Raw genomic sequence first — 7,488 nt, forward strand, 5'->3', positions numbered from 1 at the left:
GGTCAGTTCCCCAGGTTCATACACGGCCCTCGCGTCCCCCGCCCCCTTCTTTTTTTCTCTACAATGACTAAGGAGTGAACCCAATCTGCTCATTCTTCTAGTCTTTAAAAGACACCATTTGCTGTCAAGTTTTGATGCTCTTCTTCTAGCCTCTTCCTTTAGGGCCTGTGGAACTTTTCATGTAGCGTGTATTACAAGTTCTGCATCTTCTCTCAACCATTTCTTGCATGTTATTGGGAGGCTACCATCTTCTGCGAGTGCATCTTCATATGATGCTATTAATACTTTCATACTGGTTCTGTGTTGTCCTTCTGTGGCTCCTTGGCGTACATGTTCTTAGTGAGACCAAGCACCTCACATGTGTGGAGGCCCAAAACTGGCTGCTTGCCAGTCTGTGTACCATCACGAACTCTTGTTTTATCATTTCCCCTTTGTATTTAAGTATCAATGTGCACTCTCCCAACACTGGGATTGTACCTCCACTGTACACTTTCAAAGGCACTTTTGACCCTTCCACTTCTATGTCCTCTGTATCCCTCTATTTCAGTTTCTGTTATTACATTTACTTGTGCCTCAGTGTCTGTCTTGTATGTCACACATGTACCATTTGTGCACATTTTAATTAATCAATTTTTTGCATCAGCCTCCTCCATTATTGTATTTAAAAACAGCTCTGCCTCTTCACTTTAGGATCCATTTTTGCACTTAATCGAGGCATTCTCTACACATTTAGCATAATGGTTAGGTTTATTACATATTTACATAGTTTACATATTTGCCTGAATGTTGGGCATTTTATATACTGGCACTGTTTCCTACTTTCCATTTGTCTGTCCTGGCCAATTTAATTTCTATGAACTTTTCTCTTACTGGTTTAACTACATATGCTCTGTGCCTTTCTTTAGGCTTTTTATTTGTGTTTCTGTTTGTTCTGCTGCTTGGAATATGTGAGATATGCCAGAACCTCTAAGTGCCCATAGGCCAGGGACACAGAGGGGGTGCATAGGTAGCACAGAAAGCTCCTGAGTCTTGCATTTACATTCTAACTCACCAAAAGCATGTCATGTGAGGTCTCTGATAACAGTCTGTGCCATTCTGGTCATCAGTAGCATTGTGAAATATATGTATATTGTGAAATATATGTAAGGAGTTATGTACATATACTGAAAATAGGTTTATAAGGTCTGTTCAGCATTATGCCATACCCTTCTGCCCGCTCTCCACTCGTGTAGGAGACATCAGTGATCAAGAAGGTGAGGCTGGAGTGCTCCATGTTCCCATGGTTCCCCAGCTGGCATAAGAACCACTAGACGGATGTCTGCTGAGTGCAGGGGAGGAGGCTGTGGTTGTGGTGCATGTTGGTACCAATGACATAGTAGGAGGTGTAGGAGAGAGGTCCTGGAAGCTAAATTTAAACTACTGGGTAGAAGGCTGAGGTTCTCAGGTTCTCTGAAATACTTCCAGTTCCATGAGCAGGTCCTCACAGGCAGAGGGCATGCTTTTGAGTATGTGTTTCAGGACAGGTAGAGATACCACACTTCCTGCACACTCTGGATGCCATCTTTGGTTTCTCTGTGACACTTCTTGCTGGGGCGGACACAAAGAAGCCCAGGACAGGGCACTCACAGGCTGTAGCTACTCAGAGCAGTAGAAAGTTTGTTACCTCATTTCTGTACAGAGTTCTGATCACAATAAAGGGTTTCTCTTGACACCCATCTGCTAGTCAGCAAGATACAACGTGGTACCAGGAGTGGAAGGCACAGCATGCTGGAAGACGTGGTTAGAGAGGTAACATTGCAATAGCTGCTACTGAGCCTGTGCATCTGCGAGTTACTCTCCCACCAGCCCTGAACCTCCAGGGAAAAGCTGAATATGCCTGGAAAAGGTTCAAACAGCAATTTGAGCTGTATAGGAAAGCCACTGGGCAAATAATGTGGAGGATGAGCAAAGATTGCTCTGCTCTTTAGAGTGGCAGGGCCAGAAGCCCTAGCTGTATTCAATGTATTCCATACAGATGATGGTGTGGAGAGAGAAGAAAGCTCTTCACAAATTATAAAAATGTTTGAGGATCATTGTGTCCCTTGAAAAAATGCTACTCATGAGACTTGTGTGTTCCAGATGAGAACACAGAATGAAGGGAAAACGCAGAGAAGAGTTTGTCACAGACTTAAAACTAAGAAGTTCAGCTCTGTGAACATGGAATATTAAAAGACTAGCTCATTAAAGATCAGATTGTCCTAAGGTGTAACAATAAAAAAAATCCATGAACTGTTATTAAGGGGGATAGATTTGACCTTAGAAAGGGCAATATGTACATCCTGGGACCCTTCCTAGGGATACCCAGGTTGGTGTGACACCTGCTCACCACCCGTCATTAGTGTTAAGCAGTCTTGACTATGTCTGATGTGGATCAGCTCTCTGAAACCACCAGCCTCCGGCAACATAAGCACTACCTTTCAGGCCCCTGCGGGCCTTGCTCCCTCTGTGCATGTTAGAGATAGATACACACCAACCAACAAGCCCGCCAAACATTCCCTGTAGTGTTCAGCCCCTTGTCCACTGAACACTCACAGAATTGCCAGGCTTGCTGTTCCCAAAGGAACTGTACACACCAGCTTGTAAGATTCAGCTCAGGACCACCACTTTGCTTAACACCACAGCACCTAGATATATGTATAGTGAACACAAGGGTGTTTATTATCAGAGAGTAGAGATTCAAGTGACAATGAGTAAGAACACTGGAAACAAATGGTTACAGATGAAATAAAATCATTACATGCTTTCTGGAGACTAAACTTAACTAACAGGTTTGTCTCCTGTCTAAAGAAGTTCTCTCATCTGAGGTTCACTCCAGCATTTTCAGCCAAGCCTGGCTGAAATCCTGCTTTCATGAAGCAAACTCGCTATTTACTTCCTCTTTGAAGGGTGGTAGGGTGTCCTCTTTGCTTCCCAAGTACAGTAGAGCAAACAGTTGATGTGCCCTTCAAAATAAGTTTCTCCCCACATACATACTCTGTTTTCTTCTTCCTGGTACTTTTCTCCCTTGGAAGTTTTACAATCCTTCATTAACATTCAGTTAGGACTGGTGAGAGGGGACCTATTGTGAACTATGCAATACTGAATTTACATGTAAAGTGACAGCTGGATAAACATTTCTCATCTGACAGAAAGTTTTTCACCTTTGCTAGTGACCAATCTCTAGACAGGCTGGTTCGAGGGAAGTGGAGGTTCTGTCATGCTTGAGCAGTGCAAACAGGTTGGAGCTTAGGTCAGCCCTCTATGTAATTTTGAAATTAAAAACAGAAGTTGGTCCAACAAAAGATATTACCTCAGCCACCGTCTCTCACATTTAAAATGCGACATTCAGGATCCTCCCAAAGCCTAATTTATTCCCAGTTCTGCAGTCCTTTTGCACATAAGTCTGTAATGGGTGTTTTCCTGCGTAATGGAGTTGTGTGATTAACCTTTCTCCCCTGGCAAGTTGTAACATTATTGTGGAACAGGCAGTGAGGGAGTCAACACTATTACATAACAGCCTGATTATGACACCCTTACTCACACTGAGCAGTATCTTAGTCCACATCTAGTCCCATTGGGACTTCTTGTGGGGTAAGAGGCTCTTTAACATGAGCCAGGGTATCTGAGTTTGGCCCTCTGTCATTCTGTAAAGGACAAAACCCTTTTTTTAAAAACAAGAAACAGCTGTTCATTTCCATGCCACAGAGCAATGCTATGATACTGTTATCAGGCTCACCTAATCCATTCTTTTTCATTAAGTGGTAGAGAGCTGTAGGTAAGTGAAAAGCTGTGCTTAAGAAAGGAGGGGAGAGAGGCACTGGTGCATTGGACAACTAATAAATAAATCACATTTAAAAGTATACCTATATACATACATATATGCACAACAGGGACGAGTGATATAGTCTCCTAATTAAAAAGGAAACTCCTAGAGATAATTTCAACATGTTGTGTTTCAGCACACTCGGATGCCTGGGGCTTTGAGAGGGTGGCCAGGTGGATCTGTGAGACACAAGTCGTGGGGGCATGTTAGGGAGCTAAAAAAAGCACAGGATGGAGGAATCTGAGACACAGGGCTTGAGGAGTCAAGAAACACAGCCAGAAGGGCAGCAAGACATAGTGGGAATGGCTCACAAAAAGAACAGATGCATGGAAAATCAGCACTGTATCTACACTAATTCTAGTTTTCCCGGTATAGATGTACCCTCACTTGTTTGGCGATGACTTATCAGAGCACATCTATAAATCACAGTCTAATAAATTTACCTTGATAGAGCATCTTTCACTTGAAAGGGTCCCAGAACTTTATTTTTGACATCATCTAAGTGAGGGATCACTTCCCTCACCCATGAAATGCAGCCACCATTAGGGTGAAATGTGGCAGCTTTTTATCAGCACATCATAACTCTATGTAGCCCACTGTGCAGTGTTTTTATACAGCCTCCTCTGTGCTGGAGCCACAAAGGATATGACTCTAGTAAGGTTCCCAGCTAGGATGCTTAGCTGTACAAGCGCCTTCTTTTAGCCATGGAGGTTCAGTCCCTAGTGATGACTAAGATGACGTTCATTACAGCTACACAACAGGTTAGGAGAAGAAGTGAAGAGTAATGCTATATTTAGTAGAAAGTACCCAGTGAATATTTCTTTACATAGGTGGAATGTAATTACCCAAGTTGGAAATTAACCAGGTCACTGGGACTAACAGTCATAACTTGCTTAAAGTACCAAGGGATTTTTGATAACCACAAGTGGTCAGGACTTTGGTTTTACATCTCATCTGAAAGGCATGCTCACCCTCCAACAGATAATTGTCCATGTTAAGAACAAATCCAGCCCTTCCTTCTCCACTCTTGTGGATGCAGCCTGATGAAGAAGAAAACAAGCTGATGGTATGGTGGAGGCTTTGATTCAGGAGGCTATCAAAATATGTAGCCACTGCAACTACAGTGGAGTCCTGGAAGCCCTGATAAGCATTGGATTACAATTAAATGAGATAGCAGCTTGCCATAGCAGTTCAGTTCAAGTATCGCACCCAGTCAGAGTGCACTGCAGCTGTCGCCTAATCAGAGGAATTACACCAGGGTTAAATTTGGTCCATTAAGTGGAGCTGAGGTTTGGACCGAAAAAACCCAAACAAACTCAACTACTATTGTCCTATTGGTTAAAATGACTGATGGTGATCTACACTAGTGTCAAACACTGAGGGTATTTCAATCCAAAGGGCAATAGTTTTCACAGTAAAGTAAAACTTCCTGGATACAAAGAAGGGTCCAGTGATTTCAAAGGAGTGATACCAGGAATTAACGTAGCCCCATGTATTTTAGTGTATGTTCCATTCAAGTTTTTTGCCCTAAATGTGTTGTTGCCTCATTTACTGCTGAGATTACATGGGACTTTCTCAGTCAACAGCAGAACTGCCATCAGTAATTCATTAGTCAGCGCTTGTACACATGTAAAGCGCTGTATAAGTGCTCTTCTTCTCATTTATTTTGGGCCTGATCCTGCAAACCCTACTCCCACGGACAGTCCCACGGAAGGCAGCAAGATGACTAATGTGAATGAGGAGTGCATCTGTGAATTTAAATGTGCACAAGAAAGCTTTTTGTTATTACCAGTAATTGCAGCAACCATTGTTTTATTAAGGTAAGGAAACATTCTCCTTGATTTTTACAGCTTCTGTCATTCAACTTAATGTAGAAAAATTATTTTTACTCAGACCATTTTTTGGCACAACTTCTGATATCTGATAGAAGTATTTAAAATATACAATTTATTTTCAATTCTGTCTCATTTTTACTTCATTTGTCCACCCCACTCCCCTTATTTTCCCCCAGAAAAACATGCCCTCATGTCCTACAACAATCATCCAATACCCACTGCATCAGTTACAGCCTACCGCTCTCCTGTAGTGCTTTAAGCCAGAACAGTAGATTACAGTAGCATTTTCATAAGCTTTGCTTCCCCATTGTGTGGCTGTCAAATCTAAAAAAGCAGCCAAATAGCAAAGAAATGTGCTTCAAACCAAATGTTGTAATATGGCGGGGAGGGGGGACAGACAGGGAGGAAAGCCACTTTCAATCTGCAGAGTGAATCTATGGTTGATGGCAGAAATGGTGATTTATCTCCAAATTAGAGGTGCAACTGATCAGACACTGGTCCGAAAGGAATTGCACTAGGGTGAGGGCAGGGAAAGATGGGAATCACGATCCCACTGAAGTCCAAGTTTTGGCACCATGAACAGAGGGATCAGGATTTGGTCCTGAGTGCATACCAGAGCCATGTTAGACACAAAGGTTCTGCAGTGAGGGCATGCCTTGGCCAAAAAGGAATTTTTTGTGTGCCTTCAAACTCCCAGCACCCCCCAGTCACAAGTCCACGACCTCTGTTTTATGCCAGTTGGTGTAACAGAGAGGGTGAATCAGGATCTAATTTCTGAATACTGCTATCTCAGATCTGCCTGAGTAGAAGGCTTTGTCAATCACAACAAATATCTCATTTCTAGGGTATATCTCCAGTGCAGCTGGGCATGTGCTTCCCAGTCCCGGAGACAGACAGGCACCCAGTCTGCTCAAGCTAGTGTGCTAAAAATACTGGTGTAGCCAGGGTAGCATGGCCAGCAGCTTTGGCTAGCTGCCTGAGTAGAAATCTGCCCACACCCCCTGGGTGGCTAGCCCGAGCTGCCGCCTGCACTGCCCTGGCTACCCTGCTATTTTTCGTATGCTAGCTTGAGCGACACGAACACATGTCTGTGTACAGTGCTGGAACGCACACTCCCTGCTACAGTGTAGGCATATCCTAAGGAGAAACAACGAGTGTGCAACCACTATGACAGAGTGAGTCCCATTAAGGTTATGGACAAACATTCAGTCTGGGTTTCATATGTCTCCTAAAATCGGATGAAAAGGGACCCAGGACTCCAAGTTCCCATGCGCCCACGTTTCTCACATGCGCATGCTGGGAAAAATCATCTGTCTGCATGAAGACAGTGAGAAACACAGAGGAAAAGTGACTCGTGTCAGCTCTTGGTAATGCACATCTTGCTGAGGAATCATTTGAGAAACGTGGTCTGTGTATCTTCACTGAGTACAGTCGGTGTGACTCATATAAAATGACACTTTTCCATCCCAAGCATCAGATACTCCTTTCCCATCTGGAGCACAGTATGTTACTACATTGTTAAACTTATGGCCACTGAAGGCATTGTCAGTGAGTGATGAATGTCTGTCCTTGGATCACTATTCCACCTTGTTCTGTAATGGTTTTTTACTTTGGCGATTAATCCAGTAAAAAGTGGTAATCATAATCCTTTGTATTGATGAAGCAGCACAATATGTGTGGACTGCAGATTACTCTGACCTTTTTTCATGTGGATACATTATAAGAACATAAGAACGGCCATACTGGGTCAGACCAATGGCCCATCTAGCCCAGTATCCTTTCTTCTGACAGTGGCCAGTGCCAGATGCTTCA

This window comes from Caretta caretta, chromosome 1 (genome assembly GCF_965140235.1).
Source record: "Caretta caretta isolate rCarCar2 chromosome 1, rCarCar1.hap1, whole genome shotgun sequence".
Lineage (NCBI taxonomy): Eukaryota > Metazoa > Chordata > Testudines > Cheloniidae > Caretta > Caretta caretta.